The following is a 13,979-nucleotide window of genomic DNA, read 5'->3' on the forward strand; positions in this document are numbered from 1 at the left end:
CCAGAAGGGTTTGGCACAACAAAGAGAATGTGAACAGATTACACCTTATTGTTCATGTTTCTGAAGTCTGAACAAGGTAAAGGACCATCTGTTGATGACCTCAATGAACCACTGCTGTCTTGACCTTCTGGACCTCATCATCTGCTGTGACTTCTCCTTCGTAGATCATATATCATAGCCATTCATAGTGAGGACCTCCTTTATCAGTGCAAGTTCTTCTTTGATAAACCTGAACTTCTCACAGCCAATAAGGCCTTTGTCAATAGTTCAGTGAAGGACTGCTCTCCCATGTGGGCTGTTACCCCCACTTCACACCTGTCTCTCCCAGAGGCTGTGGAATCCAAAGACCAATCTCGGCATCTGCCACAAAGAAGCAGAAGCTCACATCTCTCATCATAGATGGGTTGGTCACCTTTGTTTTCTGCTCTCTCCTTGGATCTCTCTCCCTGTACTCTTTCATCCATACATCCCTTCACAATTCATCCAGTTGACGCACCCACTTCTCTCAAAGTCACCTCTTTGTGAAACTCCTAAAATCCAGGCCCATTTCACACTATCACTCCTCTATTCATCTCCTCACGTATTTGTGGAACCTCCTTCCTCAGTCTATTAAATTCCATTATTCGCTCCTGCACTTCAAGTTGGCAGTGTACCACCACCTCAGGTTATCTCTTCTCGACCACAATCTTTCTCCACTCATTGACCTCCCTCCTCCTCTTCCCTACCAGTTTGCACATTGCAATTTCCTTCCCTCTTCTCTCTCTCTCTTCTTCCTGTTCATTCACTCCCTTGTTGCATCCACTTGTTGTCTTGCTGCTCTACAGGCCATGTCACACCTTGACGTTTTAGCCAGCGTATGCCGACGTATGAAAAATTTGGCGAATACGCTGGCACACGTCGAATACGTTATGGGTAAGTTTTGTATACGTTAAGAGCACGCTGAAGCACGCTGGCATACGTCGTAGTACGCCGAGCTCGTCGACAAATTTTAAGCATGCTCAAAATTTTCCGACGTGCTCGGCGTATGACTCACACGTTCCGCATATGCTGGCCATAAGTTGTAGGCACGTTATGAGTTCGTTGACACACGCCGACACACGTTACTTGTAAGTTACTCATAAGTTGAAATACGTCGAGGTAATGTCTCGCGTACCCGAAACTTATTTCTAACCTATGAGTTAGAAATATGTAACCTATGTGTAACGTATCTCCAACGCATATTGATGTATGTAGACGTATTTGACGTCTTCCGGCCGACCACAGAACTTACTGAATGTGTTTCTAACTTACAGCTTCCATATAATGGCGTATTGGCAGCGTTTTGGGGAATTGGTATATAAAAATGGGGTTCACAGGAGGAACCCGTCGGTGTTCCAGACTCCATGTTGAGTAGATGTCCATGTCAGTAGTAGTAGTAGTAGTAGTAGTAGTAGTAGTAGTAGTAGTAGTAGTAGTAGTAGTAGTAGTAGTAGTAGTAGTAGTAGGTCCATGTCAGTAATAGTAGGTGAGCGTGATGGGGAGGGTATGGGTGATGATGGATCCTCCTTGCATCCGCGTCCACGGCCACAGCCAGGAGACTTCTTTGCAGCATTCTTAGACGTTTTCTTCGGCATGACGGTGATGTTGACACTTCGATGTCTAGTGCGGTTATGATTTGAATCGTCGAGCGGCAGCCTTTTAATAGGCTACGCAACGTGATCGTCGGCGATACGCTGTCGCGCTATGCATAAGTTAGACTATCATTGGGTATAAGTTGTGAACGCCGACAACACGCCAAGCATTCGTTGGAATTAACAAGCTAAGCATTCGTTGGTATTAGTTATCTATAAGTTATCGAAACGTTCTGTGTACATTACTAATACGTTATGTATACGTCCAACTCGTTATGAATACGCCAAAAACTGAAAAAAACATCAATAGTTCAGCGTACGCCAGCGTTTTACATACATTTTGATACGTTGCCATACGCTGGCTAAAACGTCAAGGTGTGACAGGGCCCTACCGTCACGTTGCTTTATAGTGTCACCTCACTCTTCATGAGACGATATTTTGTGCAACAGTTATCCTCCATTTGTTAGTCCAATTTAATTATTCTTAATACATGTCATGCAAATTTATATTTATTTATTTATAATGGGACTTTTCTTTTGAAGGTCGACACATTGTAAAGGTTGAACCTGAAGCATTGGAGCACCTGGATGCCAAAGGTGAGTGGGTGAGTGGGGAGGCAGGGGTCATCCTGGTTATATTTTAGATTATTGTTGTAATACCACTTCTTGTAAAGTTAACTCTGTTCCCTTTAAAGTATTGAACAAAAACTGTGCACCAATGCTCTGTTATTGACTACAATTATAACTTTGTGGGCTTGCTGACATGAAGGTAGCATGGTGCATGATTGTGTTTGACAATAAACAATTATTGTTTTTAATATTTGAATAAATCAGGCCAGATTTCAAACTTTGGATACATTTTATTGTTGTGAGGTTATTTCATTTTGCATCTGCTGTATGAGAAAAATGATCAACGTATCTCATTTGCTAACTTTACCTGCAGAGTTCTCAGTATAATTAGTCCTGTTATCCCGGTTTTTTTCTCCCCGGTATATTGTTATGGAGGAATTAACAATCTTCTCTGGTATAAGTAGGTATGTTTCTGTATAAAAATGAAAAATGTAAAAAAAAATAAAAAACGGAAGTTCTCTCTCTCGTTCTCTCTCTCGTTCTCTCTCGTTCTCTCTCTCGTTCTCTCTCTCGTTCTCTCTCTCGTTCTCTCTCTCTCTCTCTCTCGTTCTCTCTCTCGTTCTCTCTCTCTCTCTCTCGTTCTCTCTCTCTCTTGTTCTCTCTCTCTCTCTTGTTCTCTCTCTCTCTCTTGTTCTCTCTCTCTCTTGTTCTCTCTCTCTCTTGTTCTCTCTTGTTCTCTGTCGTGTTCTCTCGTTCTCACTCTCTCTCGTTCTCTCTCTCTCGTTCTCATTCTCCTGAACAGTAGTGTTACGCCGCCATCTTTGTGGAAGTTGCAGGAACAGCTTCATTTTATTCACTTTTGGTCATGTATTAATTTACCTCTTAATATGAGTGCCAAACAATCGTCAAGCGAGGCCAGTGCTTCTGTGAGTGAGAGGGGACTCAGTGTAGTCACCTTGCAGAATAAATTGGATGTATTGAGGCGGTTCGATGCTGGTGATCATGCAGTGCATATAAGGGCCCAGTCACACCTTGACGTTTAAGCCAGCTTCTGCCGATTTTTGGAAAATTTGTCTAAAACGCTGGTACACGTCGAATACGTTATGGGTAAGTTTTGATAACATTGAGAGCATGCTGAAAAACACTGCCATACGTCGTTGTACGCTGGCTTTAAACGTTGTACTTTTCGGTTGTCCTCAAATTTTCCATGCTTGAAATTTTAAGACTTATGCCAGTGTATGACTCACACGTTCCGCATAACGCTGGCCATAAGTTGTAGGCACGTCACGCGATCGTTGACACACGTCGACATACGTTACTTGTAAGTTACTCATAAGTCGAAACACGTCGAGGTAATGTTTAGCGTACCCGAAACTTATTTCTAACCTATGAGTAACATGTTGTACTCACGTTACGCGATCGGTGACACATATCGACACAAGTTACTTGTAAGGTGCTCATAAGTCGAAACACGTCGAGGTAATCTTTAGCGTACCCGAAACTTATTTCTAACCTATGAGTAATGTGTTGTACTCACGTTATGCGATCGGTGACACACATCGACACACGTTACTTGTAAGGTGCTCATAAGTCGAAACACATCAAGGTAATGGTTAGCGTCAGTGTTCCAGACTCCCTGGTTTTTTATTTTATTTTATTTTATTTTCTTCCTTCCTTTGGTATGATGGTGATTTTGACACTTCGATTTCTAGTGCGGTTATAATATAATATAATTAATAGGCTGCCGCTCAACGATTTAAATCATAACCGCACTGTGCACTGAACACAGTCATACCGAAGAAAAAAAAAAAACGGGAGTCTGAAACACTGACGCTAACCATTACCTTGACGTGTTTTGACTTATGAGTACCTTGTAAGTAACGTGTGTCGATGTGTGTCAACGATCGCGTAACGTGAGTACAACTTATTCCCATCGCATGCGGAGCATGTGTCATACAGCAAGTACATCGTAAAATTTTCAACATGTTTAAAATTACAAGACACTACATTTAATACGACGTATGATAGCGTACTTTAGCGTTATATTCACGCATACCAAACTTACCCATACCGTATTCGACGTGTGCCAGCGTTTTAGACGCATTTTTCAGAGGTCGGCATACGCTGGCAAGATCGCCAAGGTGTGACTGCGATGTTGACACTTCCATTTCTGCGGCGGTTATGATTTGAATCGTTGTGCGGCAGCCTTTTCATAACCTATGCCACGTCATCGTCGGCGATGCGTGCAGCGCGCTATGCCTAAGTTAGACTATCGTTGGGCATAGGTTGTGAAAGCCAACAACAGGTTCAGCATTCGTTGGTATAAGTTATCTCTAACACAACGAAACGTTCTGTGTCTGTTACTAATACGTTATGCATAAGACCAAGTCGTTATGAATACGTCCGAATCTTTAAAAAAAAAACATCAAAAGTTCAACGTAAGCCAGCGTTTTACATACATTTTAATACGTTGCCATTGCTGGCTAAAACGTCAAGGTGTGACTGGGCCTTCACCGCCGTCATTGGGATACCGTGCCGACTATGAGGACAATCAGGGCAAACAAGGACACGGTGAGAGCCGCTTGGCAGTGCAATATGCCACTTGGTGCTTCTAGGAATATCTGCATTCGTAGTTTGGTGATGGAGAATATGGAACATTTATTATCAGTCTGGATTGAAGACCAAAACCAACGTCATGTGACAATCAGTTTGCTTGTGATCCAGGCTCAGGCCCTTTGTTTATTTAATCACCTGATGGGAGAAAGAGGTGAGTTAGGTCAAAGTAAAACCTTTAACATGAGCAGAGGCTGGTTTGAACGGTTTGAGGAGCACAGTAACCTCCATAATAACATCAAGATGACAGGTGAGGCAATTTTTGATACCTTAATTTTATTTTTATTCATTGTTAAAAATATATTCCTTCATATATAACTTGTCTAAGAGGGAACCAAAAATTCCCAGGAATGCAATCCCCCTTATAACATGTATTCCTATGGAAAAATACGTTCCGATATGTGCTGTCTCAATGTAAATAGCATTTCCCAGGAACACATTTGGACGTAAATTGAGGACTCTCTGAACTGAATTTGATGATAATTCTCCAACTTTGGAAAAGGGTGTTTGGCCACATAATGTTGGCTGTGGACAGTTGTAAGGTGGATCGAATAATTCCAGATTTTGTCCAGGTAAAGTGTCAGTCTGCATTGACAGATAACTTGTACAATAGGTTTTATCAACTGAAAGTGATGGAAGTGTACTGCAACTGCCATGGGAAGGAAAGTAAAGCTGATGTTTCAGTGTTAGAGGTTCTGTTCTGTTCTTGCGAATGGCAGCTTAGCTGCCAAGTCGCTAACATTTTTTGGAAGCTTGACTGTGCCGCTGATGCTGTGCCCCTTCACCAGTACACTGGTACTCATTTTGCTGACCTCGGAAGGATGACAGGCTGAGTCAACCTCACCTGGTGTTAATTCAGCAGCTAATGGCGCTCAAACTCAGGACCCTAGGATCCTAAGCCAGCCACCCCAACCGCGAAGCCAATACCAGGCTTGTTCGAGGCTTTGATGAAGGGCCAATGCCTGAAACTTCAGCTTTTCTTTGCTTCACGTGGCAGTTATGGCATACCTTCTCATAGTTCAGTTAAGAAAACGATTGGGAAGATGGATAACTTGTTCAAAATATTACATAAGATTTAACGATGCTCTTGCTGGAAGCTGGACTCCATCATTTACTTTTCAATGTTTCATCATTAACTTTGTATTTCACATAAACATGGAAGGGATATTTGTGAAAATAGTGAAGTAGAGTTGTTTGACAGACACCAACAAACAAGCTGTACTTTCCTTGACAAATTAAGCTAGTTCCAGTCTGATGTAATAGAACTAATAACACAACTTAGGGGTATCTGCATTGGACGTCAGCACCGGTAGATATACTGTATCTTCTCTGTGTTTTGATTGACTTTGCACACCCCAGCCATTATCATATCAGGAAAAATAGGACCGTCTATACTAAAGCTCACCTGGATCAGGAGCTACAGTCACTCAAACCCCCCGCAGACCCCCTCAGACACCGAATTTTTTAAATTCTGTGAACAAACTTTGGTACATCAAGGGCGATGACGGTTGTGGTTAACTTTCATTGAAATTCTGTGTGCAGTTCAGAGAAGAGAGCAAATACCTATTTTGGGGTGTCAGAACCCCCCAGAATCCCCCCCCTCTGTAGACTCCCTTAATGAGCGCAGATTTGCAGTCAATACACTTTGGTACATCATGGGTGAGGAATGTTGTGGTGAAGTTTCATTGAAATAATGTGTGCAGTTTCGGAGAAGAGAGCAAATACCTATTTTGGGGAGGTGGGGGGGGGGTCAAGACCCTCCTGTAGACCCCTTTAATGGCTGCATATTTTGATGCGGTTGATGCACTTTGGTACATCATCACTGATGAAGGTTGTGGTCAGGTTTCAACAAAATTGTTTGTGTAGTTTCAGAGAAGAGAGCAAATATCTATTTAGAGGGGTCAACCCCCCCCCCCACCCGTTTACTCCATTAGTGAGCACAGATTTTGTTGTGCTCAGTACACTTTGATCCAACATAGGTCATGGATGTTGTGGTCATTTTAATCAAAATCATTTGTGTAGTTTTGGAGGAGACAGCAAATACCTATTTTAGGGGGGGTCAAACACCCCCCCCCCCCATAGACCCCGTTAATGAGTGCAGATTTTGATGCGGTAAATACACTTTGGTACATTGCGGGTGATGAAGATTGTGGTCAAGTTTTATCAAAATCTTGTGTCTCGTTTGGAGGAGAAAGTAAGTACCTTTTTTGATGGGGGTGGCGTAAAAAAATACCCCATGCATGGACCCCTTATTGAGTGCAGATTTTGATGCGGTCAATATACCTTCGTTAGGCATCAGATATAAAGCTTGTGGACAAGTTTCATCAAAATCATGTGTTTGGTTCAAGCAACAATGATTGAAGTGTTTACAGACTGACTGACTGACTCACCTACGGACACTGCTCGATCACATAACCTCACCTGACTAAAGTCCAGGTGAGCGAAAAATGACAAATTGCAGCTCAGAATTTTCAGCAAATTTCTGCAATGCATCTACAGCCGACTGTACCTCCACATTCAATGCATCTACATCATACACTATGCAAAAAATCAGGGTCTGTTAGTTACTAAACAATGTTGAAAAAGACTGATATCAATTCGGTATTTTCGTTATAGTTTCTGTTATTGTCATTTTAATTTCTCGATTGAACAACAACAACAACAACAATGTAATTCTTCAAAAAGGGTGAAAATACAAAGCACTATACAGTTTTTTTTGTTCAAAAAAAGACAATGAAAAGACTGATGTGGATGCAGAAAAAAGTAAGAAATAGTTAAACTGTTAGTATTCGATTTTGTAACTCCACCAACCCTGGTGGAGCCTTGTCGGTCTGTTGGGATTTTGTAATGACGACGAGTATAGTCGTGTTGTTGGTAATGTTATCTTTGTTGGTTTGGTCCTTTTATGTATCATGATTGTGAACTATCCAGCATTGAAGAAAGAGAGCACACTGTGTGTTGTAATGTAATTTAACCATTGCTTCGTACTCAAGAAATCACGAGTTCTTATCCCATCCTATGACCGTTTAATTATTTATTTTCAATCAAAACAATTAGTACTGTACTTCTTTTCAAGTGTATTCGAGCTTTCTTTGTCTATACCGTATTTATAATTTATGACAAAAAGAAACCCCCACAAAAATATGTTCCCCTCGCTCTGTTCGGCAAAATTATATTTTTCAATGGAATGTAAATTTTTTGCACCCTGCCACGCTACCAACCATGTGATCCTTCTTGCTCCAGGCCAGAGCATGCACCGACCTGGAGCATGCATCAGGATGCCATGCACCAACCGCCCGCCTTCATAGTCGCCATCATGCCAGCCACGTGGCGAGGAATTAAATAAAGAAAAAAAAGTAACAGAGCCCAGTAGGGTAAGAATACTGATTCTGGCTCACTTTTCCCCATGTAAATGAATGGGGGATTTTCAGCGATTCCCTTTTTTTTCCCTAAAAATAAACCCCCTTTTTATCCCAAGGTATATTTATTTGTCTCCCCTTTTAACTTGAAGGTTGAACCTCATTGAATTGAACACCTGGGGGTTGAACAGCTCACTCATTGAACCTATAAAGATTTGTTCATTCTCAAATTCCTTCAATAGTTTAATTTTCTTTGCACAATAATCCCCATCTAAAATATTGACAAACAAAACATTTGAATCTTTATATTTTTGAAGATACCCCTTTTGTGCCATTACGAAATGATAAACTTCTCTTAATGCTCTCATCTGGCCACCTCCTGAGCCACATATCATTTTGAGATTATAGTAAATTGTTTTTTCATTGTTCAATCGATAACCATCAAAGTTTTCAGTCCATTCAAGGATATTCATTTTTTTCTTTACATCCTCTAACTTACTAGTTTTTAAATTAATTCGCTTATTTGTTTTATTTACCTTTGTTTTAGTTATTTTTTCAATAAGACTTATTTGATATTTTTCACATTCATTATGTTTTCCATTTATATACCAAGACTGAGATTTTCTCCACTCTTTAGTTTGATTAATACTTGGTTTAACCATTTATATATTGTGAAAAAACCACAAGTGTAGCCCTTAAAAACCCTAACCCATCTTCCCATCGTTAAAACACAATCTATTCTATTTACTCTATCATACAATATCCATATGGAACACAATCTATTCCATTATCTAAAATAAATCTCTTATCATCAAAGGCTCCTAATGCCTTTTTATTTACTTCTTCACTATATATATGTTATGTTTATAACTTCTTATTGTATTCATTTTCCTATATTCTTCTTTCTTATTCATCAAACAATTATAATAATTTCTAAAAGTTATTGATTTCTTTATTACATATTTCTTTATTCCCTTTAACCTCTTATCAATCTGTTCACCATACTTATAAGCATATGTCTTTGCTCTCAATCCAATAAACTCACTCATTACTTTTCCACCCAACTCATCCTTAAACTTACCAATAACCTTTTCATTCTTTTTGGAAAATAACTCACTCTTCTTGCTGAAATTACTTGTATCATATACTCCAATATTTTTCTTCATATCTTCATAAACATCATCAGTTTTTATATCTAGGATAAAACTATCAGTGTCCATATACAACAGTGAAACATTTTCACCATACTCTTTCTTTAAGTCATTATACAAATAATCATACATCAATATCTTTGATAAATCAAGAACTGCTGTTCCAATATAAATTGGTTTATCCATTACAATACTTTCCTTTTTCATATGAATTGCAGAAAAGTTCTCTGAAAAAACCTCTTCTCTCTCAAAACTTGGTTTATTTATCAATCTCGAAGCTTCTTTCCAAGATGTTGTGAATCTAATGTTTTGCCTGTTTCTAACATTTTCCATAGTCTTTCCAAATACAGCATTATTCATTAATTTATAAAAGTCCCCTTCAAATTTTACTTTTGTATTTGCTCTCATATCTGTATTGAATTGAATATACTTTTTCACCCAAGGACTTTGTTTAAATTTTAAAACTCTATGAATTTTAGCTACTCTCAATCCTTCTCTCAAAAACTGTTTTAAGCTTCTCTGATGTAAAACATATCCCTCTTTATCATAGAATGTTGTTAATAACTTTTCTGTTGATTTGCCTTTAATATTAAAACTTTTATGATAATCACTGAACCATTCTTTCTTTGGGGTTTCTTTCTCACATGCAAAAGGAAGGTCTTTATGCTTATTATGAAGAACACTCGGGTACCTCAAATCAACTTCAAAATAATAACCTTCTTCTTCGTCATTCAATTCCTCTTGAGAAGAAATAACAATATTCATCAAAGCCTTTTCATAATCCTTTTCTTCCACCCACTCTAATTTACCATAAGGTAGAGATTGAGACATTGCCCATCCATACAAATTATTAGCATCAAAATACATCAAATAATTACTATCTTTTTCACTATCATAATTTGGGAGATATTTATTATTTGCTTTCGCATATCTTTTTGAACATACTTGTGATATTCCACCTCTCTTGGACTTCTCAATCATCAAAAGCATATCAACATCACTGATTAAATCTATATCTTGTTTTGTCATTTTCAACATTGCACTCCAAGCTAAACCAGGAGCTGTGAAATAGTGGGCAGGGTCTAATCCATAACAATTTTTATTATGACAGAGTGTTCTAAAAGCCTCAAACACATCAGCTAACAATAAAACATCTGTTTTTAGATATAAATCATGATATTCTCCAAGGTTCTTTATCTTAAATATTTTCCATATTTCTTGTGCGTGTTTATATTCCTTATCACTTATCTCTTCTTCATAAAGGTTATTATAGAAACTTTCTTTTGAAGGAAGTTGTGTTTCTTTAAATCTCATAAATGAATCCATATAATCATAAGGATAAATTCCCTTACTTGTAAGAATTTTCTCTTTACTTTGAATTTCATTCCTTGTTTGAATTTCCTCTCTCGTAAGAATTCCTTCTTTAATCAGAATTTCATCTTTAATCTGAATTTCCTCTTTAGTTCGAATTTTCTTTATAATTAGAATTTCATCTTCAGTTAGAATTTCTTCATTAATTAGAGTTTCCTCTTTACTTTGAATTCTCTCTTTAATCTGAATTTCCTCTTTAGTGAGAATTTCCTCTTTTGGAAAGAATGAATTAAGATTTGGAAAAGAGTCCGTGGAGCTTAGATTTGATGCGAGGTAGGCTAGTGGTGTTCCCATAAACTTGTAAGAATCTAGAAATCTAATACGAGTTAAAGGTTTTGTGAATATCATTTTTGAAAATGAAATATACTTTTGACTTGTGTTTGTTATGGCAGAAATATTCCCTGGTGTTTTTGAAAGTTCATTTATAAATAGATGTGTATCATAGTTGGCGCTGTTGTGAAGAAAGACTGGAATAAAAGAAGGTAATTTATAATTAAGATTACAACAGGAATGAGCGGGACCTCTATATTTACCAGTAAGATGACAATGGTCTCTAACTTTAGACTCCTTAATTTCCCCCTCACAAATATGACAGATATTGTTCATTCTAAATTCTAATTTTTCTTCTTTGGTTAATTTCATCGGTTCATTTGTTTCTTTCATTAATTTAGTGAGTCTTATACAATCCTTTTCTAATCGTTTTACAAACTCTTGTGAAGCATTTTTTCCACGATAATGTTCAAGTTTGTTATACTTTTCTCCAACAGATGATTTGATATAATAACAGAAACCACAAGGAATATGTTTTTGATATTTATTTGTATATGGTTCTTTTGGATTAGGAGAAGCAGTATTTATCTTTTTAAGGATACATTCAAAATCAGCGTATATCACAAATGGGTGCATGATAGATTTATTATAATCTTCAGAAATCTTTTCACCAGGTTTACGCATTGTAATTACAGCTGATTTATGATTACTACAATATTTTGAATGTTGTTCTAATCGTTCTTTTGTATGAAATGAATTAAGACATCGCTTACAAGGATATATTTTGTTTGCTGTTCTGAATACCTGAGAAGAGATTAATCTTGATAAATTATTGATGTATGTGTAATGTGAATTCTTTCCAACACTAAAATATAAAAGGTCAATGTGTGTTTCTTCATTTTTATAGTTGTTTGAAATTTTTAATATTTGAACTTTGTTTGTATCCGTTAATCCATATACATTAATAGAAAGATTATTCTTTTTCTCAAATTTAGGAATATCTGTTAGTGGCATTGGGAATTTAAAATCTTTAATGTCTAAGGTATTCTCATATTTCATATATTGTTTTACTCTTTCTGAATTACATTTTGGTGGATGAAAGTGAGCAAGAACAGACCAGAGAAAACATTTATTATCATTGTTCTTAATATTAACAACTGCCTTCTTTAGTTTTATTTCTTTTGGTAATTCAATATAAGAAGAAGCTTTAAGAGGGTTTGATTTTAGAATGTGTATATCTAAAAAGATGATTTTTTTAATATTGAATCCACTTCCTACCACTGTATTATCAACATCCTCCTCTTGTCTTGATAGTTCTTCATAAACCCCACTATTCAAAAAATCTTGAAATGATGTTATAAAATGAAGACCTGTTCTCATATAAGGAGTATGTTCTTCATCTTGTCTTTTCATATTCATTTTCACTCCCATATAAAACTTTAAAGTTTTCATTTCTTTTAATGTCTTTTAAATAAATTTTTCAACATCAGGTTTCACTATTTCAATTGATTCAGCTATTGATGATGGACCGGGTTCTCCAAATTGAAAAATCCTTATTTTTATATGCCCTTTAAATGCCCCATCAGTGTTTTTAATACAATAGTCTCCCTTTACTTTAAACTCATTTTTCTTGTGTTTTTGTGATTGAAGATGTTTATTATAACTACTCTTCAAAACATCCTTTGAACAGATATCACAATGTTTTCTTTCCAACTCAAGAGGAGATATTTGATGAAATAGATTAAATGTGTGTTTGTTGGTTCGGAGGTGTTTTCTATAATGTTTATATTCGTGATTACAAACATCGCAGTACGTTGTATTCACCATATTTATAGAATAAAACTTTGCTTAAACTAAAATTTTCTTGATGAAAATTTCGTTTAATTTATAGGTGAATCTTCTTCTTCCTCTTTCGGCTTGCTCCCGTTAGGGGTCGCCACAGCGGACCAACTGTCTCCATTTCGCTCTATCCTCCACATCTTCCATTGACACTCCAACCACCCGCATGTCCGCCCTCACCGCATCCATGAACCTCTTCTTTGGCCTTCCTCTTCTCCTCCTGCCTGGTGGCTCCATCTTCAACATCCTTCTCCCGATATACTCCGTTTCCCTCCTGTGCACATGTCCAAACCATCTCAATCTCGCCTCTCTCACTTTGTTTCCAAACCGTCCTACCTGCGCTGTCCCTCTAATACACTCATTTCTTATCCTATCCATCCTCGTCACTCCCAACGAGAATCGCAGCATCTTTAACTCTGCCACCTCCAGCTCTGCTTCCTGTCTTTTTGTTAGCGCCACCGCCTCCAAACCATACAACATAGCTGGTCTCACTACCGTCTTGTATACTTTCCCCTTCACTCTTGCAGCTACCCTTTTGTCACAAATCACTCCTGCAACTCTTCTCCACCCACTCCATCCTGCATGCACTCTCTTTTTCACTTCTCTCCCACACTCTCCGTTACTTTGGACAGTTGATCCCAAGTATTTAAACCAATCCACCTTCCCCACCTCAACTCCTTGCAACTGCACCATACCACCACCCTCCCTCTCATTTACGCACATGTACTCCGTCTTACTCCTACTGACTAACATTCCCCTTCTCTCCAGTGCGTACCTCCACCTCTCAAGGCTCGATTCAGCCTGCTCCCTACTCTCCCTACAGATCATGATGTCATCCGCGAACATCATGGTCCATGGAGACTCCAGTCTGATCTCGTCCGTCAACCTGTCCATCACCATTGCAAACAGGAAAGGGCTCAGAGTCGATCCTTGGTGCAATCCCACTTTAACCTTAAACCGGTCCGTCATTCCTACCGCACACCTCACCGCTGTCACACTGTCCTCATACATATCCTGCACGATCCTCACATACTTCTCCAACACTCCCGACTTCCTCATACAATACCACAACTCCTCTCTTGGCACCCTATCATAAGCTTTCTCTAAATCCACAAACACACAATGTAACTCTTTCTGGCCTTCCCTATACTTCTCCATCAACATTCTCAAAGCAAACATCGCATCAGTGGTGCTCT

General features: G+C 38.2%; 1 long non-coding RNA gene across 1 annotated transcript in view; it reads left to right on the forward strand.

Moving 5' to 3' along the window:
* The window catches only part of LOC147025101 (uncharacterized), a 33,720-nt gene that overhangs the window by 2,053 nt on the left and 17,688 nt on the right, over window positions 1-13,979 (forward strand). Inside the window, exon 2 of the long non-coding RNA XR_015058851.1 lies at window positions 2,154-2,207. This is a non-coding gene — a long non-coding RNA (uncharacterized LOC147025101). The remainder of the gene's footprint in view (window positions 1-2,153; window positions 2,208-13,979) is intronic.

Source organism: Eptatretus burgeri, chromosome 6 (assembly GCF_056783735.1).
Source record: "Eptatretus burgeri isolate ZD-2024b chromosome 6, Ebu_testis_v1, whole genome shotgun sequence".
Taxonomy (NCBI): domain Eukaryota; kingdom Metazoa; phylum Chordata; class Myxini; order Myxiniformes; family Myxinidae; genus Eptatretus; species Eptatretus burgeri.